Source organism: Lygodium microphyllum, chromosome 4 (genome assembly GCF_053477565.2).
Source record: "Lygodium microphyllum isolate KBCC chromosome 4, Lygodium_microphyllum_v1.1.10, whole genome shotgun sequence".
NCBI classification, from domain to species: domain Eukaryota; kingdom Viridiplantae; phylum Streptophyta; class Polypodiopsida; order Schizaeales; family Lygodiaceae; genus Lygodium; species Lygodium microphyllum.
The window spans coordinates 70,990,143-71,005,598 of NC_141138.1; the positions used below are offsets into that span (position 1 = coordinate 70,990,143).

The window sequence follows — 15,456 nt, forward strand, 5'->3', positions numbered from 1 at the left end:
AGAAAGCTAAGACATTATCACAATGAAGACACCTCTTGGATTGGTTTGCATGTGCACTCTACTACAAGGTGCAACAAACTCTGTAGCCTATATGATGAATGCCATGCACAAAGTCTTAAGGGACTTTATTCCGCAACTTACTCTTCCATTTCTTGATGATGTACCTATCAAGGGATGTGAAGTCAATGAAAAGAATGAGGAGCTTGACAAAGATGGTTGCAGGACATTTGTAATTAACCATATTCATGATTATGACATGATTTTGACAAGGCTAAAAGAGGTACATCTTACCCTTTCTGGAGCTAAGTCAATTTTTGGAGTAGAAGAAGTCCTCGTGGTTGGTCATCTATGTGGCCCCTATGGACACAAACCTTCGTCAATCAAGATAGATGCCATCAGCAGAATGCAAGAAAAATGCACAAATGCTTCAGAATAAGAATATTTCTTGGGGCATGCGTATTCTATCTTATATGGATACCACATTTTTCTCATGTAGTCAAAAATCTTGATCAATTATAAAGAAAAGGCCAAAGATTTTCTTGGGGTAATGAGCATACTCTCACTATGCATAAATGAAAGAAGCTGTTAACTTCAGCCCCCACTCTCAAAAGGGCTTATTATTCAAATGGTCAACACATCATCCTTACTATGGATATAAGTCCCATTGGGATAGGATGGGCTGTTGGCCAAGAGGATCTTGAAGGTAACATGTATGCAATTTGTTTTGGAGCAAAAGTTCTCAATGAACATCAAAGAAGGTATGTACAAGTAAAAGGGGAATTGTGGGGAGTTGTAACAGCATTAAAGTGTGATTGTGAATACTTTATAGGTGCTTCCATAGTGGTAGAAGCTGATTGTCTTCCACTCTTGGGCATGATTGCCAACTACTCTACACCCGACATTGCTATGCTAAGATGTATTGCATATATTAAATCTCTCAACCCCGAATTAAAGCATATTGCAGGAAAGGTGAATCCAGTTATTGACATGCTATCATGTGCAAGATATGACAATGAAGAAGAGCTGATGGAAGAAGATGAAGCTGAAGAATCTATACTTGCTGAATTTCATTCCATGGCTACTAAAAATACATTTTCAGTTACAGCATATACTGGTCCAAAGCTGAAAACAACAAGGTGGTAAACTAGAAGCCAGCATACTCATTGCATTGCTCAAGTTCTAGTTCATTTCCTTGAAGAAGATTGGCTGAAGATCAGCCAATATTTGAGCACAATGAAAAAGGAGACTTGGATTGATGAGGAGTTCAAGCATATCAAGAGGAAAGCTTATGGTTTTTTTCTTAAAGAAGGACATCTATGGAAGCATGCAAAGAAGAAGAAATGAGCACCTGTTCGAGTTGTAGGTAACAAAAGGTTGCAACAATAGATAATGAAAGAATTTCATGAAATATTGTGGGCAAGACATAGAGGCATATGGGGAACCTTTATTAAAGTCAAAGAAAAATATTGGTGGCAAAACATGTATCGGGACATAGCACATTTTGTTGAAACATGTTATGTGTGTTAGATGTATTCTATCGTCAAGCATCGAGATGGGTTACAACCGACTTATCCCTTGTCTATATATTAGAGATGGGTTATTGATCTTGTAACCATGCCTACAGGAATATGGAATATGTGATATTTAGTGCCTGCAAGAGAGGATCTAACCAATCAAGTTGAGGGCAAAGCCTTAACAACCAAATCCACTCAAGCTATTTGTCGTTTTTTGCTTGAAGAAGTGTTTTATAGATATGGTTGTGTGGACAAAGTAACTGCAGATAGAGGAGAGTTGGATGCTGATGAGGCATGCAACTTCTTTGCTCAATTGGGTATTAAGTTGGCTTTAACATCCGCCTACAACCCAGAAGTCAATGGGAAAAGTGAGAGAGGGCACCGGCCTATTCTCAAAGCTCTAGCAAAGTCTTGTAGGAAAGATTAAAAAATGGCCTAAAATGCTACCTTTTGCATTATAGGCTGACCGAACTGCTCACAGTATAGTGACTGGCTATATGCCAGCTGAACTTATGCATGGACAACAACCAATTATGCTAATTGAAGAATCTATTCTCACATGGAGTCTTCTACCTTGGGAGGAAGGCATCACTAGAGAAGAGTTGCTGACTTTGCGTATATGGCAGTTAGAAAGAAGGCCTAAAGATGTTCAAGCAGCTATTGAGAAGCTAAAGATAGCAAGACTAAAGAATAAAAGAAGATTTGATAAGTGACATCGACTTCGACCAAGAGCAATTCAAGAAAATGATTGGGTGCTTGTCTATGATAGCAGCCTAGACAATCAATACAGTGCTTCTAGAAAGATGGTAAAACGTTGGTTTTGGCCCATATGTGGTAAAGGTCATTCATGACAATGCCACATATTCATTGGCTGAATTGGATGGAACAAGCATGAAAATACCCATAGCTGAAAAAAAATCAAGCTCTTCAAATGAAGAGAAATTTCAACATATGAGCTAGAGGACTCGAATATAATTCAAGATCATGAAGACATAGAGGAAGAAGAAGAGGCAGAAGACGAAGACATTGACATGGCAAAATATACTTCTTATGACACTACAAATCCGTAAGACTTTGGCACATGCTAGTGGATGTGCATGTTAAGAGGGGTTGGATATCGTGCCACTACGTGCACACCATGTAAAAAAATCTAGAGTGTGGCTTCCTTTTAGATTTAGATAGCCAATGCCACTTTAGGCATCAGTGTTAGTGTCCATGGTTCAAAATATTAGATTTTTTTTTGACAAGTTTTTAGTCAATTTTTGATATTCTACATATTATCTCTTGTAAAAATCCATAAAACTATAGACAACTTCTAGCTTAGGATGACATGTTAAAGAAAGCATATAGCTTTCAGCCAAATTGAGAGGATTTAATGTAAAAAGAGAGATTGACGAAATCGTGCGACGTGCGATCGCTGTTTTCAAGCAATGAACAATACTCCGAAGTGGGAGATGAATGAGTGATCTGGTTGAATTTTGGTCAGGTGTCCTGATATTTAACCCTCCTTTCGGAGCTAATGGAGGCATCAGATTGGCGATCTGAGTAGCGTAGAGGAAGATATTATTTTGTACACGTTTTTGTCTATTAGAGTTATATTTTCTCATAATGCTGAAAGAAACTGACAGGCTTCATCTCTGTTAGTATTCTTCTATATTTTCCAGTTCTTTTTGGGAGTATTCTTCTACATCTTCAATCTCTTCAAACCCCCTTCTCTTTCGTCTACTCCTCTCCCTAAATCTACCTTCACCCTGTTGTCTCTTATCTTCAAGAACTTGGCTTGCAACCTTCAACCTTTCTCTTATCTCTACCATCTCCGGAGTAAAAGCTCTTGAAACCCCATACATTCTTCTCTTGCCAAACCCGTGTGGTGACCTTCAACCCTATGCGTTGTGACAACACCATAGGACCATCCCAAACTCAGTAGGTTTCACCTAGAACCATCATTAACCAGGTTGCCATGGAGGCATCATGAGTCGTATCCCATCTCTCCTCATAAGTCTCAACTCTTACGAGTCTTCTTGACAAGAACTCAAATCAAGGGGCCCAATGTGTTGTGGTTACAAAGAGAATCTTTTAGATGGAAAAGCAAAATAATGGTTGCTCCATGTCACACAGTGCCTTGGAGGAAGGGGGGCGACATAGTTTTGCTTAACCCTCACACTCCATTTTCTCATAGTTACCCTCACTCCCTCACACTGGAGTGTCAAGTCATGCTTGAAGCACATTGATAGCTCAGTCTCCTCACCCATGAGAGTAGCTAGTAAATTAATGTGTAAAATGTAGTGGGGCCTGATGAGCATGAGACGTAGTTATGTAGAAAATAGATCAATAGTCATTGACATTGAGTGGACCATAAGAGTCTCATAGTCTTCTATTGATAGACCTTCAAGTGATAGATTGAGGTCATAGGTGACTCCGCCAAGTACATAACAAATGTCAAGAAAAGGTAAAGAGAAGGTTGGGGACTCACATATTATGAAAGATGTATCATCAGGTTTCTCTCATGTTGATGTTGGTTTAGATGGCTTTGAGTAGAGCTTGGATGAGGAGTTTGGGATTTCGTCTATTGAAACACGTGGTATGTGAAAGGCACAAGAGGATGCTAAAGCACATGGTAGTGATCCAGGTTCCATCCAAAATTGGATAGGGTCCCTTCACTTCAAAACCAGGTACCTATATCAGTCCCTGGTCTACGTTGGGATCTATTCAATACAAACTATTAAACAAGGTGCCTAGTCTCATCACAAGCAATGAATTGGTGTATTTGGTTTATATGCGATGCCATTTAAAGAGGGTCCCACCATCTAATTTCAGCACTCTAAAAATGGGCTAGAGTTTTGACAAATGGATGTCTTCGTTTTAATGTAACGAACTCTCGAGGAACTCATCTGTTGGAACTGATAGAAGGGCTCTTTGGTTGGCTATGTTGCAGGTACCGTACAGGATTGCAGGTGGTGAGGGAGGAACTCGACAGGCTTGAAAGCGACGGGGGAACGATGGCGATAGCAGGGCATTCGAAGGGCGCAGCGCTAGGGCTGCTGATAGGGAGGAAGCTGGCGGAGGAAGGCACGTTCCTGGAGGCGCATCTGTTCAACCCGCCGCATCCGACGGTGGCGAGCGACTTGGGGCGGGTGGGCCGGCCCATATCGATGGCGATGAACGTGGTACACAACACGGTGGCGAACGGGCTGGCGCATATCCTGGAGAGCAAGCGGGCGAGGCAGGAGGAGAGGGAGTCATTCTACTGCATCAGACCGTGGCTGCCGCACCTGTACGTCAATGCGAAGGACCCGGTGTGCCAAGCCTACATCGGGTACTTCGAGGCAAACCGCCAACTTCCAGAGCTGCGCGGGCGCTGTTTCGGCTTCGCGCTGAGCGCCACGCCCCGCTCCGTCCGATCCATCTTCCGGAGCTTCCTCTTAGGCTCGAATCCGAACTGTCACCCGGATCACCTCATCCCCTCCGCCTACCTCCACGTCCACATGCCCCCGCCCTCTGCTTCTTCCTTCCAAGCCAATCACGAAGTCAATCAATGGCTCTCCCTCCACCTTCACCTCTCCCCCCTGACCCTCCAATTTGACGGCTTCCCTCTTGTAACATCCTGATTTTGTACAATCTAATATCTGATGCTTATCACCTCTCCCTAAACAAGCTTAAACATTTAAATAGCTCTAAGTTGTACAATCCGCCTCGTCATTTTTTCAATTCAATAGGATGTAATCTATACATTAATATCTGCATCATTTCTTAATCATCAGTTATAAACACGTGGTTCTCTCAACACTTCATTATCCCCTTATGTTCTACCCCAATTTCAAAAAACCCTCATTTGTGTCAACACACTTGAGTTATGGTTTCATCCCAATTTTGTACAATACCCAAAACCTATCACCTCTCCCTAACCAATGTTATTTTGGAGTTATACAAACCCCCTAGTCTTTTCTTCATTAGAATCTACTCCATACATTCATATTTCACATCATTTTTTAGTGATTACTTATAAATGCTCACGGTTCTTTAAAGAGTTCAAAGTAATAACTGCTAGCACTTATGTTTTCCATAAAGTCGAATATGGTTCAAAAACGACATGTAAGTCAAAATATGTTGATTATCATTGTTCTACTAAAATTGAAAGTATACAAACATACAAATTAGTTATATATCATAGAATATTAGAAAGAAACAATGGATCCTTGGATTTACGAATTTCTCAAACACACTCAGAACACACATGACCCATAAATGAAGCACATTGTGTGCATGTGTTTATGTTACTATCATATTAAGCTTAGGCCATGATTAGCCTATCATTTCAAGCTAATGATTAAATCTTAATTGTAACCCTAGTAAGTTCTTAGGGGATTTTTGAATCCCTGATAATATCCAAATTACTCCACTAGGATATTGGTATGCTTGATGGTTGTGCTAGGAACATTATGATGTAAACAACAATAGTGGGATATATGTCTATAAACATTTGAACCTTCTAGCCTACACAAAGTGACTTGGAGAGTTGTAGTATGCTTCTAATCCTTTGTTATTTGTTTACATGAGTTAGGGTGTTGAAGAGCTTAGCATTTGGCCATTTGCTTCAATCGAAAGCTATTATGGACCTATGCCATGTGGGAGTATACTATATTGTTAGCTTAATGCTTGTGTATGTGAACTTAAGTGTTGATATATCACACTATTTCATTTCTTTTGGACATCTATGCCACACACTTTGCTCTTATTGTTTTGTTTACTTAACACTACAAAAAATTTAGAGAAGAGACATGGGACACATTCTAGCGGATATGTTTACTTTCTCGTGAAAACTCATGTGTAGATGCATAGGACTCATAGAATAACAAATGATAACATAAACACCAATTTAAGCATGGCAAAAAGTGACAAATGTATCATGATTATAAATGCACATTTACAATGTTTCCATTTTATAACTAATGCATGCTATTTTCAGCTTTCCTCTTGTTGATGAACGCAAAATAGCACATTTTAAAATGTTTCCATTTTTCAACTAGCACATGCTATTTTCAACTTTCCTCTTGTTGAATGAGAAGTAGAAACAAAATAGCATGTGTGCGCGCACGCATGCATGCACACGCACACACACACACACACACACACACACACAACCTGAGCTTTCAAGAGGAGTTGCAATGATGCCTAGGAGGGCACATCTTTGATTAAAGCTTACATGGTAAACTTTCCATTTTTGTTATGATTATCTTTTCCTTATTATTTGCATGGGCTTGAGGGGCACCATCACCACAAGGTTAAGGGAAATTTTTGTGTAGGCAAACGAGAACATTACTACCTTTGTGAACACATGTTGATTTGCAAAAATGGCTATGAATGTATATTTAAACGATAAGTTACTCCACATATTCTTAAAGTTGTTAACATCATTTTTTACACAATTTTTGCTAGTTTAATTAACACATTAAGTTTGTGGTTTGTTAGAGAGAAAATGTGATCTTTGCCACCATGAGGATAAACGTGCTATAGAGTTGGTTAATGGGACTATTGGGCTATTCGTAAGGGCGAATATGGACTCCAAAAAGGCCTCGTAAGGAGTCAATTAGGCAAGATATTAGTTTGTTGATATTTTTCAAAGGAGTGTTTTTGTGTGTGTGTGTGTGTGAGAGAGAGAGAGAGATTATATGCTACATGTAGTAGTTGGCTATGTGTAAGCTAACTATAAGCACACACTAAGTGTAGGCTAAGTAAAGCTAGGTTAGGCTTTGCTAAGAAAAATCTAACTACATGTGTAGGATAAGTATAAGGAGAATATGCCAAGCTAGGCTTAGCTTGTAAACCATAGGATGTGCTTCATCATCAACTATCTACCATATCCTCAACTTCTTGCTACATCATCTTCTAGGCTGGGCTAGAGGTAAGCTATACTAGGCTTGGCTAGGCTACGCTTTGCTAAGCTCATGTGAAACATAGATGCAAGCGAAGTGTAGGCCATTCTATGCCAATGATGCTAAGCTTAGGTATACTCATCTATACTAAGTGTGGGCAAGGAAAGCCATGTTAGGCTCCTATTAGGCTAGGCTTCATTGAGGCTAACTATAAGCTAGTAGGCTATCCCAAGCCACCAGGTCTGGCTATGCTTGCCTATGTTAAGTGTGAGTAAGGAAAGCCATGTTAGGCTAGGCATGACTAAGCTTAGGCTAGCTATAGGCATATGCTAACTATAGGTCATGCTATGCCACTAGGATTGGCTACACTTGCCTATGCTAAGTGTGCACAAGGAAAGCCATGTTAGGCTAGGCCTCACTAAGATTAGGCTGCTAAGTATAGGCATAGGCTAACTATAAGTCAACCTATGCCACTAGGTTTGGCTATGCTTGCTTATGCCAGTAGGACCAGCTATGCTTGCCTATGCTAAGTGTAGACAAGGAAAATCATGCTAGGCTAGGTTTCACTAAGATTAGGCTAAGTATAAGCATAAGCCACTAAGATTGGTTAGCCTTGCCTATGCTAAGTGTGGGTGAAGCCCTACTGAGCTTGGCTACACTTGGGGCAAGGAATACTAGGCTTCATTAAGTCTACATGAAGCATAGTTGTATATTAACTTGAGCTCAAGTCATGCAAAGTCGTGCTATCACTAAATAGAATTAGAGCAAAGACATAGATGCTTCATGCACCCTAGCAATTAAAGGTAAAACACATGAGCTAATAAATACAATGGGATTAAATATGTACAGTTTGAGGAGGAATTGAATAACCTTGATTGATTTAAGGAAAGCATTTCACTCGATTAAATATATAAGGAATTAAACATATCAGTTTACTTCTATAGAGTCATCTAGTTATTGCATTAAATAAATATATAATTATGTGATTTAATTATCAACTTTTTTTCTTCTTCTTCTTATGTGCTTAGGATGCACCATTTGTGCTATTTTTTGCTAGAAGAAAAGGAAAGAAAATTCATCAACCAATCAAAGGTATGGCTATCTATATTTACTTTGATTTTTGGTTTATTCTTTTATTATCGTGGTTTACTACAATAATAGGTGAGTTTCTATACTATCTTTTTTGTAGATATTTCTCTTCATCTTAATGCAAATTTTGATATGGTGAAGGTCATTATCTCAAGACTCCGATCCAACCCTACGGATGTGAGAGAGAGAGAGAGAGAGAGAGAGAGAGAGAGAGAGAGAGAGAGAGAGAGAGAGAGAGAGAGAGAGAGAGAGAGAGAGAGAGAGAGAGAGAGAGAGAGAGAGAGAGAGAGAATGATGGTTGAGATAGAGGAATTTTTGGGCATCCTTCCACGCCACTCAAAGTATATCAATACATCAAAGCAAACCACGATAATAAAGCATGAGCATGAGCTGTCCCATGAGAGTGGTAGTAATAGCAACACCGATCAAAGTCCCTCTCCAAAAAACATAGAGAGAGATTGATAGAATCCAAATAGCATGAAGAGAGACCAATAGAAGCCCAGCAATATAAAGAGAGAGAGGTACAATCCTAGCAATAAGTGTATTACCAACTAAATGCATTAGGTGGGATCCTCCATAATACTGCGGGAAAGGAGGTCATGAGCTACTTGTGTTTCGTAGTGTGCACAAACTAAATAGCATGAAGAGAGACCAATAGAAGCCCAACAATATAAAGAGAGAGAGGTACAATCCTAGCGATAAGTGTATTACCAACTAAATGCATTAGGTGGGATCCTCCATAATACTGCGGGAAAGGAGGTCATGAGCTACTTGTGTTTCGTAGTGTGCACAAACTAAAGATATTTCTTTTTATGCTTCAAACAACAAGATTGAGATGCAATCCAAGTGACTATTTTTGTAGTTTATGAGAAGTTCCCCAATCCTCTACATCTAAGGTTCATAGATGAGTGGGCTCAAGAAAGGATAAAAAATGCAATTTCTAACAAGAAGGCCATGGTTAAACAAAGAGTAATGACAAATAAGAAGAGGTAGAGCAAAGCTTGGATTCCAAGTCAATGCCAATCATTGGACATGGTCAAATAGATAGAGGCTCAAAGCAGAGTAGAGTGTGGGCTCTTTAGCCCACAATAGAGTAAGGCACGATGTTGTACTGCTATGCATCCAAGGTGTGGAATCCACCAAAAAGTTGTGTGTGTGGGATTTGATACTTTGTACATACTTAGTCGTTATGTTTGCTCTTTTATTCTACGTGGGTAATATAGTGAAGAGGGGTTTGGTGCAAGAGGAACTTATCCGTAAGGCTCTGGTTGACATGTACACTAAATGTGACATGCTTGTAGAAGAACAGGGAGTTTTGATAGATTGGTAACTCGAGATGCAGTCTCATGGGCTACATTTATTTCAGGATATGCCGATTATGGGCTTTGTGAGGAAGTACTAAACTGTTTCAAAGAGATGCAGATCGAAGTACACTGGTGGATATGTATGCCAAATGTGGGAGCTTGCTTGATGTTCAGCACACATTTGACTGCCTGCCACAACGCAATGAGTATTCTTGGAGTTCCCTTATCCTTGGCTATGTTGACATGGGGGATATGACAGTATTTTGGGCTAGCAACTGATATGGATGCAGTCAATTATTTGATGCTTGCCAATGACATGATTCATGCATTTATCCTAATGCTATAACAGTTGGAGAAGATGTGAGTGGAATGCCAGTCTTTTCCATCCCAATTGCAGATGGTGGCATAGGTTTCGATTACAGGCTCCATATGGCTGTTCCAGATAAATGGATTGAACTTCTATCAAAGAAAAAGGATGAAGACTGGCAAATGGGTGACATTGTGTATACACTTACAAACAGGCGGTGGAAAGAGAAATGTGTTGCCTATGCGAAAAGCCACGATCAAGCTCTTGTTGGAGATAAGACAATTGCATTCTGGCTGATGGACAAGGACATGTCTGATTTTATGGCCATTGATGGCCCGACCACACCAACCATTGATCGTGGTATTGCTCTGCATAAGATGATACGATTGATTACAATGAGCTTGGGTGGAGAAGGTTATCTAAACTTTATGGGAAATGAATTTGGTCACCCTGAATGGATTGACTTTCCCAGGGGAGATCAACATCTTCCCAATGGCAAATTTGTACTGGGGAACAACAATAGTTTTGACAAATGTAGATGAAGATTTGACTTGGGTGATGCAGATTACTTGAGGTATCATTGGTTGTAGGAGTTTGATTGTGCAATGCAGCAGTTGGAAGAAACATATGGGTTTATGGTCTCTGAGCATTAGTACGTGTCACGCAAAGATGAAGGAGATAAAGTTATAGTCTTTGAGAGAGGAAATTTGGTGTTCGTTTTCAATTTTCACTGGCAAAAGAGTTTTCCAGATTATAGAGCGGGTTGCATAAAACCTGGGAAGTACAAGGTTGTTCTGAACTCAGATGAAAAGAGGTTTGGGGGAAAAACAGGCCGCTTTTCGGATGGCTATTGTGGGATCGAACGAAAGGAAAAAAAAGGAGAAAAATAACAAAAGGAAAAGGTGTAGTTTTGGTGACAGGAAGGCACGGGAAAAAGGACACGTCCTTAAGGAAGATACAAAAAACAGAGAGTATGGAAAGGTCTTGAAAGGAACATCACAGGCTGTAATATTGCTACCGATCAACTGGGAAGCTGCTGCACGGAGCCAAAGGCCATATCATCTTCATCGAGCTCAAGAGCGGGGAGCTCTACCGGGGAAGCAAAGTTCGATTTATGATAATTCCTGACATGCTAAAGAACGGTACTTTGGACTGCGAAGAGAGAAAGGTACAAGAAACTCAATAAGGAAAACATGGAGTTAAAGAGGAGTTTCAGAGTTGCCAAATTGACACTACAAGCAGAAGAATGTCGCACGTTTGGATGAATTCACCACGCTATAATGCGCTGCATTCTTGATACACTTGGAGATAAATGAAATGTATCCTGTGAGGCGTTTCAATATAGAAACGATGCATTAGCCCTGGTGAATTCCTTTGGATTTCCACAGTCATTGGGAACATATGAATGGGCGCCCACCTTCAATCTCAAAATCAACAGAGTTTGATTTTATAAGGTAGAGATTTCCATCTGACTTTGTTCCACTTACGAGAGTGAAACTTGCTGGAAAGGTTGGCAGCACAACTTTCTTTAAAAATAGCAAAAGGATTGTCGATGACAGATGCTTATCAACAAGTTATCACCTTGCTGAAGATTTGGGTCTTGCTTTTTCTGAAAGATCTGTCTTGAACACTTTTACAGTAGTAGAGGAGAATCAGTCATCAGAGGCTTTAATGAAGGCTATATTGGATCTTTTACGAGCATTATATGTTCTTAGTACAGTTAATGAAAATCCAGTTTTTCTCAGCCAAGCACCGGATCTATTCCTTCAGGTTCTTCTGGGAAGTTGCAGGCACAAGGGAGATGACGATCGTGTTCAGAAGATAAAACAAAAACTTGTGTTCTGACCTGAGCATTCAAGATCAAATGGACTTGCACATAAATGTGTCCTACATAGAGCTAGTGGAACTGTTGGGAGGAGCAAAAGCTGATTTGCATGCTGATGTTGCATGAGCTCTGTTTTGAGCTCTTTTGGAGTGGAAGAGCTTGAGTTGCTTTTTTTTATAGAAAATTCAGAATGTTGTTGTTGCCAAAGAAGAGGAAGGAAATGATTTTCAAATGCAGAAAAGAGAACCTCATAAGAGCTTTCGTCTTTGTCTGATTACATGCATCGGCTTCAAGCAACATTTGACAATATTCACCAGTGGAAGGAGACTATTAACTCTTGGGAAGATATTGTTACTTGGCATCATTTTCTCATCTTGCTCATTTGCTTGATTGATCTTCTATCCTGAAGTTATTCAAAGTCCTCTGTGGTCGCGACTTTGCTTTCAAAATCCTTCAACATCTTTGGTGAACTCGACGTGAAAGCGTCGCATAAATTTCAGGATGGGAGATACTTCAACATCAGTTTCAGCCTCTTCTACGATTCTTGCTTTGTCCTCTACTTCAGCTCCATCATTGGCTGCTGCTTCAAGTACTTTAACGGATGATTTAAAGCAGATTTTGCAGAATATGTCTATGTATATGCAACTTCAAAATCAGCAGACACAATTGTATATGTAGCAGCAGCAGCAATTGCATCAACAACAGTTGTCTCAGCAAAGGCAACTATATTCGAAGCAGGAGAATGCAATCAGCGCGACTAAGGCGATTGAAGCAGTTGAGAATGAGAAGAAGCTATTTGATGGCCGTAATGTTTCAGCTTATTTGAAGACATATGAGATCAAGATGGGATTTTTTGGAGTATCAACTCGACTTATGAGTAAGTATTTCCTTCATCTTGTCACACCCGCCTTGAGGGCAAAAGTGACTGATCTTTTTATTCAAAATTCGCATTGGCAAGATTTTAAGAAGGCCCTGAAAGAAGAGTATTTCCTTGAGGACTTTGGGATGGCTACACGGCGGTCATTCCGAGAGTGGGTCTACATGCCAAACAAAGGTCTAGCTGCTTCACAGTTGATACGAGAATTTGAAGAGAGGTATAGTCAGCTTGATGCCATTGAACAAAGAGCATTGGATGTTGAGAAAGTTGAGATTTTCTTGCAAACTGCAGATCCTGCTCTTCAGGAAGAATTACGAGAGCTTCTTGAGGATCGCACGAAGCCTATGGGTCTTAAAACGGATTGGCAAGATGCCCAAGATGCAGTCTCGACTTTGACCAAGAGGAGGATATGGAAGACCCGCCTACAGAATGGATCTATGGCACCGACGCCGTGTTCTGCTCCTATGCCTGCTTCTATCCCTGTTATTTCTTCTCTTCCTCAGCCAGTTTCTTGGCCTATGCCAGTGCCTACTGTTTCTACTCCTCCTATTCCTCCTGTTCGAAGACCGATGCCGGCTCCTTCTGCTCCAAAACCATCCGCTCCGTCGGTGCCTTCCTCTCTTGATGATATAATCAAAGGCATAACGGATTTGACACTGGAGTCAGTTAAAGCAAAATTGGTGGGAAAATTGAAAGAGCAGTTTGCTTCAACTGCGCCTATTATTTCTTCTAGTGCTCCTACTGCTCCTAGGAGTGCTCTTAGTGCACCTAGGAGAGATTGAAGATGTATTTGGTGTGATATTACGGACCATCAGCATTGCAAGGATTGTGAATCTTTTCAGGATGCAAGGAGGAAGAATTTGGTATTTTGGGGACAAGATGGTAAGATCTGGTTGACTGAAACAGGAGCTCCGCTTGCTACCAATTTTGGGAAAGGCGGAATGAAGAAATTAGTGGATGACATGGCTGCGCGTACTTCTTACGTGGCAGCTAGAGGAGATGCTTCTGCATATGGAGTTTAAATTGAGAAAGGATCAGAGAATCAGTCAGCACTATGGACTTATGCTATGGAGACGGCAAACAAGGGAAAAATTCAACAGACTGTTTTGACTAGTGCAGGTTCTAGCATTAGATCTGAGACAGGTTGGGATTCGCCTGTTGACAGGTACACTATTTATGCCTACTTGGCTAAGTCTCAGGGAGCAGATGTACTTGTTGAGGAGAAACGTAAGAGGGATGAAGAGAATCCAAATGCAGCTAAAAAGACTAGAGGGGGTGAGTTTGTTATTCCACCTATTGCATCTTTGAGACCAGGGCCAGAACGACAGATGGAAGATGCTCAAAAGAAAGAAAAGAGGCAAGAGCCTAGAGAGAGAAAGCAGCCAGGGTTTAGATTAATGTCCGATATTGAGACATCTACGGACATGAAGAAAATCTTTAATGACAAGATACTTGGCAGTGAGGTGACTTTTACTATTTCTGAGGTTTTGGGCATCTCGAAAAGAGAGTTTCAAGATCAGTTCCAAGAAGTCTTGAAAAGAAAAAGACATGCATTGCCTACTATTGATACACAGGGAGTTTTGATTGGGGAGTTGGATGAGGATGAGGATGAGGTTATGGTTGAGAATGCTTCTGTTTGTCCACAGATAGAGAAGAGGGTTCAGCCTATGCATTATGCTGAAACTGATGAGCCTGTCTTGATACCGCGTAGTCAATTTTCGCGGAGTTATTGGGCTAGGGCAACTACAGAAACGAAGGTAAAAATTGGAGAGAAACATGTGCCTTATGTTGCTTTGGTGGATCATGGTTCGGAGATTAATCTCATAGTTCGTGGAGTTTATGAAAGTAATAGATGGCCTATGGATGTAGAGCATGGGTGGCGTATGAGAGCCGCCAACAACACTGCAGGTGATTTGTATGCTGCCTGTCCTAGTGTCAAGGTTTCTATTGGAGATGTTGAGGAGGATTTCCATTTCTTTGTGCAGGATTCATGCTCTTATCCCATAATCCTTGGACAGCCATTCATCACAGAGATGCACATGGAAACAAAAGTAATGGATTATGGATCTGCTTATGCACGGATTCGCAGTAAAGATGGCATGAGAGCAGTTCACTTTATGACCATGTGTGCGAACCATGTTAGAAATAGGGATACTCTTAGAGATGCACCTTTGCCCACTGTGAGGGATTCGGGTTTTCATTAGGTATCGCTGTTTCGCGAGACGACGGTGGTACAGAGCAGAGGAGATTGGAGTTCTCGCCTCCTGGCAGCAGCGTTTTCTCCTCTAGTTTTGTTGGAATTTCAGTAAACAGTTTGATGAGTTATCAGAAGATTTTTAAGTTGCCTAGAGTTGCCAGGCAGTATATGTACATGAAGGAGAAAATTTTGAAAAATGCAGGTATTTTAGAGGATGATGAGCATATAGATGGGATGTATGATAGTATGGTTTGTGCAGATACGATGATAGAGATGGAAAATATGTTGAAAACTAATATGCAGAGTTGTCACAGTCATGTATTAGTGCAATCCCTGGACATGTTTCATGAAATTGTAGATTTTGTGTCACAGATAGAGTCAGAGGCTGAGGTGACTCAGCAAAAAGTATTGAGTGCTGAAGAAATTCAGCAAACAAAGTTTCCGGCTGATTATGATTAGCTTACAGAGAT

The 15,456-nt window shown here is 40.5% G+C and overlaps 1 pseudogene; it reads left to right on the top strand.

The window, feature by feature from the left end:
* Positions 1-4,513: 4,513 nt before the first annotated feature.
* Positions 4,514-11,932, top strand: LOC148037162 (1,4-alpha-glucan-branching enzyme 2-2, chloroplastic/amyloplastic pseudogene; annotated as a pseudogene).
* The last annotated feature ends 3,524 nt before the right edge of the window (positions 11,933-15,456 follow it).